Here is a 13,501-nt window from a genome sequence, read left to right on the forward strand (position 1 = left end):
TTCCTACCAATACAGACCCTGAGAGGCAGTGGTGATGGATTCCTGTCCTCACATGTAGGACATGGATTAAGTTCCTGGCTCCTAGCTTCACCCCCAGCCCAGCACCAGCCATTGAGGGCATTGAGGAGTTAATCAATAAATAAACACTCTCTATTTATTTGTCTCTTTTTGTCTCTGTCTCTGCCTCTTAAATAAATAATTTTTTTAAATAAACCAAAATTTCTCATGCAAATATAAAACCAAATAAATTTAGATTCTGCCCAGGTTTTTAAAAAATATATATAAATTTATTTATTTGAAAGGCAGAGTTACAGAGAGGAGGAAAGAAAGAAAGAGAAATCTTCCATCAACTGATTCACTCCCCAAATGTTCCCAACAGCTGAGGATGGGCCAGGCTGAAGCCAGGAGCCAGGAGCTTCTTCTTGGTCTCCCATATTGGTGCAGGGGCCCAAGCACTTGGGTCATCCTCTGCTGTTTAGCAGGGAGATGGATGGGAAGTAGAACAGCTGGGACTCAAATTGGCCGCCCATATAGGATGCCAGCATTGTTAAGTGGCAACTTTACCCACTACAGCACAACTGCAGCTCCTGTTAATATTAATTGTTCTAAAAATCAAATGAGTAAATTCATATTCATATAAATATGTTTTCTTGTAGTTATAAGAAGCTATTTTTAATAATACTAAAATCTTCAGAAATTGGCTGTTTTTTAATACTTCAATACACAGCTACTTTTTGGTACTCTCATCAGATGTTACTCTAACTTTACAAATCAATCATCTCACTTTAGATTGCTTTTTTTTATTCATCTAATAAAATCAAAGACTGAATCTGACATCTTCTGTGTAAATTAATATAAGAAATCTCTTTTATGAATCAAATCTTGGTGCTCTATACAGTAAATTAATTGTTTTATGCATTATCACATAAATTATAATGCATATAACTTTCTATGATATCTTTATGAAACATTTTGCTTCTATCCAGAGTACCCCACATTAAGTAACGAGAGCCTGTGTTTGTGTTCTAGTAAACTGAAAATCCCTAACAGTTAGGTATCATTGTGAACTGAAAACAAGGAGCAGGTAACAAGTTAAGGATGAATTTGGAAATCAAATCAGAATAAGGAGGACCACAAGAACTATCATAGAGATCCATTATCACAAAATGTTCACACAACATATTTCAAGCAAACAGCAGGAAAGGGGAAAGGTTGATACTTGAAATTTCAGATCAGTGAGATTCATTTAGGTAGGCAGTCATTCATTTAAAAAGTCTTTACTGAACCCTTTCTGAACAAAATCAGAACCTGGGAACATGGTGCCTGGTCTAGGGGACCGGGAGCTTGCAAAATAGTGGAAAAACAGACTCAGACTCAAAGTGGAAGTTAGGCAAATAATGACTGCAAAATAAATTGCAGTGTTCTTGGAGACAAGTGTGTGTGTGTGCGTGTGTGTGCGTGTGTGTGTGTATGTGTGTGAAGTTTTATAAACAGATTTTGAGGGGAGCGTTTCTAATTTTACATATTCTCCTTCAGTGAAAATGTATGTATCATGTCTTTTAAGAAGGGTCACAGACTTCAGGAAGCAGATAACAACTGTAATCTTCTAACCTATTTGTCCCCAGAAAAGTAAAACTCTTGGGGATAGTGTTAGAAAGCAATGTCAGGTCCTGTGGGGAATATTTACTGATTTTGCAGAACTCATTTTTCAGATAGTATAATTCCAATTATGTACAATATGGATATTCCCATACACACATACAAGGATACTTCATAAGGTTCATGGTAAGTAGAATTAAGATAAATTAATTTGGGTGCAGCAGTTTTGCAATCTATGCATAGTTTTTCAAAATAAGCATTTTATATCAAGTTTTTGAATCCTTAATGGATTTCAATTTTTTACACCAACGTAAACTTCTCTTTTAGTTCAAGTCTTCTATGAATTTGTTTAAGTACTCTTGTATTTTAAGGTACACAAAGATGTGTGATGGAGACAGGAGAATGTTTTGCTTCTTACTCTCTCTAACTCTGCATTGCTTAATTTTGCTAGAAGAACACCTATTGCTTTTGCAACATTTCAATGGCAGGGTGCTTGAGAACTGTACTCTGTGTTGAGCTTGATCTAGAGAGAGAGATGCGCATTTGCATAATCACACACAGCTTGGAATAATTCTGTTGCAAGATGGCAAACTGAGCTCCTACAAATATTTCCCATCCAGTTCCCTGGAAATAATGTAAAAATACTTTTGAAATACAGTAAATCTTTAATCCTACTGGAAAACAACATTTAGTTGACCAGAAACACTGTCAGTGAGGACTAAAGAGCAGAAAGCTGGAATTAGCTTGAAAGGCATCCAAAAAAAACATTGAAATTAGAGCCTCAAATCAAGCAAGAGTACATAGAAATTTTCAAGAAGTGGTGATCTAGCTAAATTCAGCCTTGCAGACATAGAAAACCTAAACAGACCCATTACCAAGACATAAATTTAATCAGCAATGAAGACACTCTGAACAAAGAAAAGCTCAGGACTAGCTGGCTTCACAGCTGAATTCTACAAGACATTTAAAGAAGAACTAACTCACTCCAATTTTTCTCAAGTTGTTCAAAACAATTGAAAGGGAGGGAATCCTCCCAAATTCGCTCTATGAAGCCAGTACCACCTTAATTCCTAGACCCAGAAAAGATGCAACAGAGAAAGAAAACTACAGACCAATCTCTCTGATGAACATAGATGCAAAAATCCTCAAAAAAATTCTGGACAATCTAATCCAACAATACATCAGAAAGATCATTCACCTGGACCAAGTGGGATTTATTGCTGGTATGCAGGGATGGTTAACATTTGCAAATCAATCAATGTGATACATCACATAAACAAACTGAAGAACAAAAGCCATATGCTTATCTCAATAGATTCAAAGAGAAAGCATTTGACAAAATACAACACCCTTTAATGATGAAAACTCTAAGCAAATTGAATTTAGAAGGAACATTCCTCAACACAACCATGACAATTTATGACAAACCCATGGCTAGCATCCTATTGAATGGAGAAAAGTTGGAAGCATTCCCACTCTCACCATTGCTATTCAATATAGTGCTGGAAGTTTTAGCCAGAACCATTAGGCAAGAAAAAGAAATCAAAGGGATTCAAATAGGGAAAGAGAAAGTCAAACTATCACTAATTGCAGATGACATGATTCTATATATAGGGAATCCAAAAGACTCCACCAAGAGGCTATCTAGAATTCATAGAAGAGTTTGGTAAAGTAGTGGGATATAAAATCAACATACAAAGATCAATAGCCTTTGTATACACAGAATGCCATGGCTGAGAAAGAACTTCTAAGATCAATGCAATTCAAAATAGCTACAAATAAAATCAAATACCTTGGCATACATTTAGCCAAGGATGTCAAAGATCTCTAAGATGAGAACTAAAAAAAAACATTAAAGAAATAAATAGAAGAAGACACAAAAAATGGAAACATCTTCCATGTTCATGTATTAGAACAATCAATATCATCAAAATGTCCATTCTCCCAAAAGCAATTTACAGATTCAATGCAATATCAATCAAAATACCAAAGACATTTTTCTCAAATCTAGAAGAAAGTGATACTGAAATTCATTTGGAAACACAGGAGACCTCGAGTAGCTAAAGAAATCTTATACAACAAAAACAAAGCTGGAGGCATCACAATACCAGGTTTCAAGACATACTACAAGGCAGTTATAATCAAAACAGCCTGGTACTGGTACAGAAACAGATGGATAGACTAATGGAACAGAATAAAAACACTAGAAATCAATCCAAACATCTACAACCAACTTATGTTCAACCAAGGAGCTAAAACTCATCCTTGGAGCAAAGACAATCTCTTCAACAAATGGTGCTAGGAAAACTGGATTTCCACATACAGAAGTATGAAGCAAGACCCCTACCTTAACCTTACACAAAAAAACACTCAACATGGATTAAATATATAAATCTATGACTCAAGACCATCAAATTTCTAGAGAAATTTTCTTACAGGGAAACCCTGTAAGACACTGGCACAGGCAAAGAGTTCCTAGAAAAGACCCCAAAGGCACAGACAATAAAAAACAAAATTAACAAATGAGATTACATCAAATTGAGAAGCTTTTGCACTGCAAATGGAACAGTCAGGAAAGTGAAGAGACAACTGACAGAATGTGAGAAATTATTTGCAAACTATGCAACTGATAAAGGATTAAAAACCAGAATATACAAAGAGATCAATAAACTCAACAACTAAACAAACAACCCAGTTAAGAAAATGAGCAAAGGATTTATACAAACATTTTTCAAAAGAGGAAATCCAAATGGGCAACAGACACATGAAAAAATGCTCAAGATCACTAGCCATCTGGGAAATGCAAATCAAAACCACAATGAGGTTCCCCCTCACCCCAGTTAAAATAACTTTCATATGGAAATCAGCAACCCATAAGTGCTGGTGAGGATGTGGGGAAAAAGGTACCCTAATCTACTGATGGTGGAAATGTAAACAGTTAAAACCACTATGGAAGACAGTTTCGAGATTCCTAAAAAATCTGAATATAACCTACCATATTACCCAGGCATCCCACTCCTGGGAATTTACCCCAGGGAAATGAAATCAGCATTTGAAAGAGTTATCTGGGCCCCCATGTTTACTGCAGCTCAATTCACAATAGCTAAGACATGGAACCAACCCAAATGCCTGTCAACTTAAGACTGGATAAAGAAACTATGGGATCTGTACTTTATGAATGCTACACAGCAATAAAAAAAGATGAAATCCGGTCATTTGCAACAAAATGGATGAATCTGGAAAACATCATACTTAGTGAAATAAGCCAGTCCCAATGGGACAAATATCATATGTTTGCCTTGATCTGTGATAACTAGCAGAGCACCTAAAAGGAAATCTGTAGAAGTGAAATTGACACTTTAAGAAGCAATGACTTGAACAGCCCTTATCTTGACTTTCAAGGAACAGTGTTTCTTTTTCCTCTTCCTTCATAATACCATTGGTTGAACTCTTTACGTAACATAGAATTAATCATATGTGTATAAAGTTAAATGAAAATAGATCCAGTAAAAAATAAGAGAGGGAAGAGCTGTATAGTTCTGCATATATTCCTAAAGACAAACCTTGAAGGGTACAGCTAAAAATTTGCCCTGGGACTCCAAATCCCATGAAGCTGAGTGGTAATAATGCCATCTTAAGTGTTAAAGTGATCATATTAAGTGTTAAATTGATCATATGGATAGTATTTAATTTGTAAAAGTGATCATATAAATAAGATCAAGTGTCTGGTAATAACAAGACATAGAATTAAAAAGGAGAGAATGTTCCAACATGGGAAGCAGCCCACATAGCAGACTCATAGACTGACAATTGGTATAAACAGCACTCTGACCTCAGAATCAGGCATTAAGGCATTCTGGTCTTGTTGAAAAGCCCATGAGAGCATTCCAGGCATGAAAAGCCAAGACATTGTGGCAAAAAAAAAAAAAATCTTACATGAAGGATCTCTCTGAGAGACCCCATTGGAAAGAAGTGGCCATCAAAGAAGGGTGTACTTTTCTCTGAATGGAGGAGAGAACTTCCACTTTGCTTATGGCCCTGTCTAAATACTGACAGAGATTGTGGACTCAAAAGCCTTCCATAGCCTAGGCAGCTTTTTTTTTTTTCACCAGTGTTTAAACTTTTATTTCACACCATGCAAGGTCAATTATAACACATTAAAAAGTGACAACAGCTATGAGCTGCAATTGTACATTTATACATTGGAAACGTCCATTTTCAAAAGCTGAACATAATTACCATATTGTAACAGCTAAGCTTCGATTCAACTGCTTATACAGATAAAATTTACTACAAAAAAAAAACCAATGATTTTATATCTGTCCACATTCTGTGATGCTAATTCTTCGACTAACAGACCCTTTAGGAGAACCAAATGACTCAATCTTTTTCACAGTATCCATGCCATCCTTAACAAAACCAAATACTACGTGCTTGAAGTCCAAATGTTCTGCTTTTCCCAGTGTTATAAAAAATTGAGAATTATTGGTATTTTGGCCCCTATTGGCCGTTGACAGCAAGCCAGGACCAGTGTGTTTCACATCAAAATTTTCATCTTCAAATTTATCTCCATAAATAGACTTTCCTCAGGTAATCATTGATGTCATAGATAAGAGAATTAATTGTTAAATTAACAGGAGTCACTGTGCACTTACTTTCCATGCAGGGCCTCTGTCCTCAATGAGTTGTACCATGAGAATTAACTGTAAAATTTGTTATCAAACAGTCTTTATATTTTGTGTGTATGTGTGCAAATTGTTGAAATCTTTATTTAGTGAGAGTAAATAGAGTTGGTCTTCTGTGTATAAAGTTAATTGAAAATGAATCTTCATGGAGAACGGGACTGGGAATGGGAGAGGGAGGAGGAGGTGGGGTAGGAGTTGTGGTGGGAGGGTGGGTATGATGGGAAGAACCTTTATTTTCCTAAAGTTGTACTTATGAAATATGTACTCATTAAATAAAAGTTTTCTTAAAAAAAATCGGTGATGTTGCACAGATCAGCAGGACAAGGCAAACGCTTTGGTTGAAGTGTATTGGAGTCCGTGTTTATTTGGGGAAGTTTCCACAAGCCCTCAGCCTACTGCACTGGTCAACCCCATTCCGGGGGTGACTTGCTGTGGATCTAGGTGGTCTGCGTGGCCCACGGTAGCCTGGCAGGTAAGATGCGGTGCGGTGAGTCCTCTGTTGTGTGCACTGGCTGCCGAGGAATTACTGAAGTATCCCAAACCAACACCCCACGTGGAGGTCAGTTCTCAGGCCAGAGCATCGCGCTGGGCTGGTGCCTGCTCCTCCCCTTTGCCTCAGGCGCGCACACACACACACCCCACACCCCCCCACACCGGCGCCTCCAGCTCTGGGGACACCGTGTGCCTCGGCTGCCCTCTCCTGGAAACTACACTGTAGTGGCAGCCAGGAGTGACCCATGCCTCCCCTGGTCTCCTTAGGGCGTCTCAGGTGTCGCTTGAACAGTTTCTCCCCAGCATGGACCCCCAGGTGACACCTTGCGCCCCCAGATTCCAGCCGGTCCCTTCCTGGGCGAAACGCGGGGTTGCTGGGCACAGCTGGGGGAGCGCTTCCATGAACAGACCGCTGGCGTGCGTGGACGGCTGGGGCGGGATTCATGGACTGAGCGGAGAGAAACACACGCAGCCCTGCACGGACGGAGCACCCTGTGGAGGAGGGCGGGTTCCTGCGCGAGTGTTCCGGACCGGAAAGACACGGGGAGGTCGCGGTGCCGCGTGGCAGGGGCGGCCAGGGATGGGGCACAAATGGAGGCTCTGGGAGGAGCAGGACGGAACTACTGCCGGGAGTGCACTTCCCCTGCACTCCCCTACCCCTCGCCGTCTTGGCTGAAGCTGCTGGGATTAGATTGCAGGGACTTAACCCCTTCTGAGGCCCAGAGGTCCCTGTTGCTTGTAGGAATCCCAAGCCACATGTTTCTCCTCTAACTCAGCTCCCAGTCTCCACGTGGGTTTCTGTAGAGTTTGAGTACAGGTTGGGAAAGAAGAAATAAAACTGTCTTTGCTCAGAGATGACATGATTGTGGAGACAATCTGACGTTCATAGCAGCTTTATATATAATTGCAAAAAATTGGAAACAACCAGGATGTCCTCCAGTGGGTTTATGGATAAACCGTAGCACATCTAGACAATGGAATATTCTTCAGTGCGAAGAAATGAGCTATCAAGCCATGAAAGCCACGGAGGATGTTTAAATGTATTCTCCTGAGCATAAAAATCCAGTCTGAAAAGGTTACCTTACTATAGGATTCCAACTGTCTGACGTTCTTGAAAAGGCAAAACTATAAAAACAGTGAAAACACCAGGGGTCGCCGGAAGTTAATGCCTGTTGTCTCTCAGCCCTAAATCCAGCTTTGTGGGTGTTCTCTGTGATAGGGGTCTGCATTCTATAAAAAGTACCACTGTCCAGTGGGCACAGCAATAGGCTTTACAAATAGAAGGAGCTGGAGGAACACTGCAAGGTGACCCCGGAAGAAAGCCACCTCCCTTCTGATTCTTAAGGGTGGGTACCTAGCAGCCATAGCAGTATCCTCAGGCCATGCTTTCTCTGCCCCGTGGCCACTTCCGCAGCTTCTCAGGATTCCACCTTGGACAACTATACCCCTGCCAAACATTTTGCTTCTGCAGTCCACCTGTTCACACTCTCCAGCAGCTTCTGTGAACTAGATTTGACCCTCTGGGTAGTTTCACTGCTGTTGGAAGATTGCGTGCAGCTGTGTTAGCCATGCCTTCAAAGAGGACTGAAACTTGGCCTTGGAGTTTTAGGCTGTTTTAATCTGCTTGGCTGCTATAAACAATAGTGTTTTTAAACAAAGACTTTAATGGGAGCAGAAGTTCCAGGTGCAGAGGGGTAACTGCTACCTCATGGTAGGGATAAGTAGACAATTTGAGAACTAAGGACTCCAGAGAGGACATGTGCCATGTCCCCACAGAAGTCTTATATGATATTCCTAGGCCTCTCAAGGGTGATATTGAAGATGAGACCTTTGGGGGTTAGAGTTTGATAAAGTTGTGAGGTTGGATCCCTCATGATGGAAGTTATGGCAGTACAAGATAAAGAAGAGAGACATTGCTCTCTTTGCTGTGTGAGGACACAGCTAGAAGACAGCCATCTATCTGCAAGCAAGGTAGAGAGAGAGCCTTCATCAAGAACCCAATCAGCCAGCACGTCGATCTTGGACTTTTCAGCCTCCGAAACTGTGGGAAATAAAGGCAAAATTTTTATATTAATTCTTCTGTCTTCAAATAACTGATATGGTTTCTCCTGAGTGGACCCTGACTGATGTAACTGCACCTGAATCACATCCTATCAGAAAAAACTGTGGCAGAAGCTAGATGTATAAAGTCAGGTCTACCAAACCCATCTTGGCTTGGGTTATAGCAGCTATGACTAACAACTATTTCATTAAAAATGATAAGTCTGAGATGAACACTGTAGCAACTGGTATAAACTGGAACTTTCCCAGAAAGACCACAATATATGGTCACCCTATTGCTGTGCATACTCTGGGAGGGACAAATGACTCTTACTCCCCCTCAACTTTCCTACCTGTGGTGCATCCAGCCAAAGTCCCTCCAGGGGAAAAGGCACATTAACAGACCTCCTGGAATGTCTTCCAACGCTTTATTACTTCAGACTCCCAGATGACCACCTTGGAATTAATGGAAAGAATGAGAAGCATGCAGCACTGATGACGGTTATCAGATAATTTCATAATGGAAGCTTTCTTCCTCTCTCCTAAGTTCCTTGATATACAAAATATAAGTGAGGTTATATCTATTTCTGGGTCAGCAAGTGTTCCACATTTTTATTGGTAATGTTTTAGATTCCAGTGAAAATCCAGACATTTTAACATAAGCATATTTTGGATGATCTACTTTTTCCTAAATTTTGGAATTTAGGATTGTGTTGGTACTGAACAGTACTAATTTGACTGGATGTTAATGACATAGGACAGACTAGTTCTTATATAAATGAACCATAAACTCAAAAGATTGGACAGATATTAAAGAAAGTAATTATGTAGAGAGAGGTAATAAGAGAAAGGAATAGAGTGTTGAGGTTGATTTGTTCTGAGAGGAGGAGCATGGTGGGGCAAGAGGCATGGAGTCACCCACACAGACCCTGGGAGTTGGGTGAAAGCGGGCCAGAGGCAAGCAGCCCCCAGACTCGTTTATTTCAGTTGGTGCAACAGTTTATATAGCCAAGACAGCCAATCTGGTCAAGGGGCTGTTTATGCCCTAGCCAACCACAGCCTGTTGCCAGGCAGGCTCCGTTGCCAGGTGGGTTTCAAAGCCATTCCTGAGTAACTGACGCTCACTTGCCAGTGGCCATCTTGGCATGGCCTTCTCATTCCACCACAGTAGAGAATACATTTGACTAAGCTGAATGTACACAGTAGTATAGGCACACTGAACTTAGAATTTGTACTTCAGCAGCACATGAATGACCAGACATTGTTTTTTAATTTTTTTTTTTTTTTGACAGGCAGAGTGGATAGTGAGAGAGAGAGAAACAGTCTTCCTTTTTTGCCATTGGTTCACCCTCCAATGGCCGCTGCGGCCAGCTCATCTCGCTGATCCGAAGCCAGGAGCCAGGTGCTTCTCCTGGTCTCCCATGCGAGTGCAGGGCCCAAGCACTTGGGCCATCCTCCACTGCCTTCCCGGGCCATAGCAGAGAGCTGGCCTGGAAGAGGGGCAACCGGGATAGAATCCGGCGCCCCAACTGGGACTAGAACCCGGTGTGCTGGCACCACAAGATGGAGGATTAGCCTGTTGAGCCATGACGCCGGTCCAGACATTTTTGACCAGAACGATCTTCAAGTTCAAGTTTAGGTCCAGTAAAGCAGTCGTGTAGATCACAATACAAGGAGACTCTGTTTAGTCATTTAGCCCAACATCTCCTAGAGTAGAAAAACTCCATTATTTACATCTTCTCAATAACAAGACAGTAATTTTTACCGGGAGTTGTTCATTGTAATTAAACTCCTCTTTCATCACCGAATGTGCATAGCTGTCTTGTGACTTCTTGATAGGTGTGGCAGAAAAAGCATTACTCTGGGAATGAAGTCAAACAGACTGTGACCTCACTTCTCCTATGCATTTTCTGTGGGAATCTGAGCAGATCAGATAAACTGCCTGTGCTTCGCTGTTCTCCTCTGTGACATGCTGGGCGCAAGTCAACAGTGTGGCGCTTCTTAGCTCCACATAAGGCTATCTCAGTTTCCCAAGCAGGTTTTTTTTTTTTTAAAAAAACCTTTTATCTTGTAAACCACAGAAGGCTTCTGGGAAGCTCATAGGGATAGAAGATGATGCAATAGAGAATATATGGATTATTTATTGCTGGAGAATAATCATCCTCTGGGTGTGACCACTTTGGAACACCCATGACTCTCAAGGTGGAGTACTTGTTTATTTAGAAATATAGAGTACAGAGATCTCAAATCATCCTAGGAAACTCTGACTTTGCCACCTCCTTGTTGGACAAAAGGAAGTGAAAATTGACGACTCTGGTATCCTGGACTGAGATGTTAGGACTGTACCTTTCTTGAGGCTCAAAAGTCAGGAACCAAAGGGAAATGGAAAAGCATGGGGAACAGGGGCTGACAACTAACAGATATTCCCATTTTGGGTGAGAAGATGTGAAAAGTTAGGTATGGTGAAGAAGACACATGATGAAGCCGACAATAGTTTCTGAGTATCTGATTGATACAGTTGGGAACTGCTTATTGGCTACCTATGGTCTCTCTAGTGGGTTGAGGGAAGGGCTTTGGAAGCCCACTCTGAAATTAGGCTCTAGTTACCTAGAAAGATGGGTTCCCTTTTCAAGGACAGAATTTAAATGATCTTGACTCCAGAAAAGGATATCATCAATTTTCATGAACATGGATCTGTTGGCAGATTTCTGCCCGTGGGAAGCACCAGATTCCACACTGCATTGCATTATTGGTTTCATTAATTCTTGAATTCACACCCCCCCCCCCATTCCTTCATGTCCCAAGAAGCCATGCCAATTCTTTCTCCTAGAAACATCTTTTTAAAAATTTATTTTATTTATTTGAAAACTAAAATGACAGTGAGAGAGAGAGGGAAATACATAGATAGATGTCTTCCATCCACTGGTTTACTTCCAAAAAAGCCTGTAACAGCTGGGGCTGAGCCAGGCTGAAGCCAGGAGCTATGAACTCAGTCTGGGTCTCCTATGTGGGTGGCAGGGGCTCATGTACTTCTGCCATCTTCTGTTGCTTTCCCAGATGCATTAACAGAGGGTTAGATCAGAAGCATAGCAGTCAGTACTCGAAATAGCACTCCAATATTGGATGCTGCTATATATGACTGCACTGCAACACCAGTCCCTGTCCTAGAAATTTCTTAAAGCCACACCCTCCTCTGAATTCCCCCAGCCTCTGCCTCCTTTCAGCTTTCCTCATTCCTCACCCATGCTGTGGTCACTGACATCTCATTATAGGTAAAGTTGGACTCCAACAATATACTCTCCACAGTTCAGCCAGAGGGAGCTTTATGAAATAAAAATATGATTACATTTCTCCCCAGCTTACAATGCTCTGGTGACTTTTCCTCGTCTATAAGAGAAAGAAGAACCCAACCAACAGAGCCTTTTATGACCTGTATCTGTGGACATTCATGTAGAGCCTCCCTCCAAGAGCTCAATGCTTTTGTAGGACTCCATCGACCATGGTATCATAGTGCCACTCCACACCTCTTTGTTCTTGTATGCACTGTTCATCCCATGTAGGATTTCCATATTTGCAATTCGGAGACCAAGTTATATCCTTGCTAAAGGGCTTCAAACAACCAGGAATCCACCAAAAGTTTAATGGGGGAGAGAGGCAGAAACAAAACATGTATCAAATTCTTCATCTGTTTTGATGGGCAAGGAGAAAAAGGGGTGGATAAAGGTGAAGACCAAACTCCAGATGTAGATCTGGTCACCAAGAAGAAGCTGGTACCGAATGATCTCGGGATTTCTAGTTGGCTAAGCATGTAGATGAACAGGATACGGAGGAGTTACAAATAATTTGTCATGGCTCCAAAGAAAACAAGAGAAATCAAGACTGAAAAACCTAGCCTTGCCTAATAGTGTGCAATATATTTTGGCAGATAACAGAACTCTTTGAAGGGTTCAGTCTGAAGTGTAACAGATCAGAATTGGGATGTTTATTTGGACTTCAGAGAGGAAGAAAGCTTGACATGGACCAGGAGAAAAATCATAGATAGAGTTGTTAGGAAGGAAATTAGAAGAGCCTCACCCATGCAATGGAGGTGAGAGAGAGTATGGATGGGAGGACCATGAAATAACAGCAATGGCAGGACTTCCTATATAAAGAGAAATGGGGAAGGGACTAGCTCAGTTTTGTGAGAGGTGTCCAGTACTATTGTATAAAGCTCAAGAAATAGGTGGAAGACAAGAATGAAATTAGCCAAAAGTTAAAACTTGGAGCCTATGAATATAGGTGAGCTCTTCCAAGAAGAGCACATTGTAGTAGTGTGGAAAGAAGAGAGCTCACAACAGAGATCAGGAGATAAAGCAGAGGTACTAGTTAAGAAGGATGCTCTGAGATCCCTTACCAGGCAGGGTAGAGAAGGGCTACATGCCAACAAGTACAAGGCAGTAGGACCTGCGTGTCTTTGACCCTGGCAACAGGAAGGTGCTTTGGTTACTGCATCAGGAATAATCTCAGAGAAGGTTGGGGTGGAGGTTAAACCGCACTAGAGTGGAGACTGAATCAGAGGTGAGAACACAGCAGCCAATGTATCATTGTGAGAACATCGGTTTGGGTGCTTTTCATCATTATATGATTTTATTGCTATTAAAGATGTCAAAATCCTCATTTGTGGGCCCTCAAACAGTTGGAAATGA

This window comes from Lepus europaeus, chromosome 9, assembly GCF_033115175.1.
Source record: "Lepus europaeus isolate LE1 chromosome 9, mLepTim1.pri, whole genome shotgun sequence".
Lineage (NCBI taxonomy): Eukaryota > Metazoa > Chordata > Mammalia > Lagomorpha > Leporidae > Lepus > Lepus europaeus.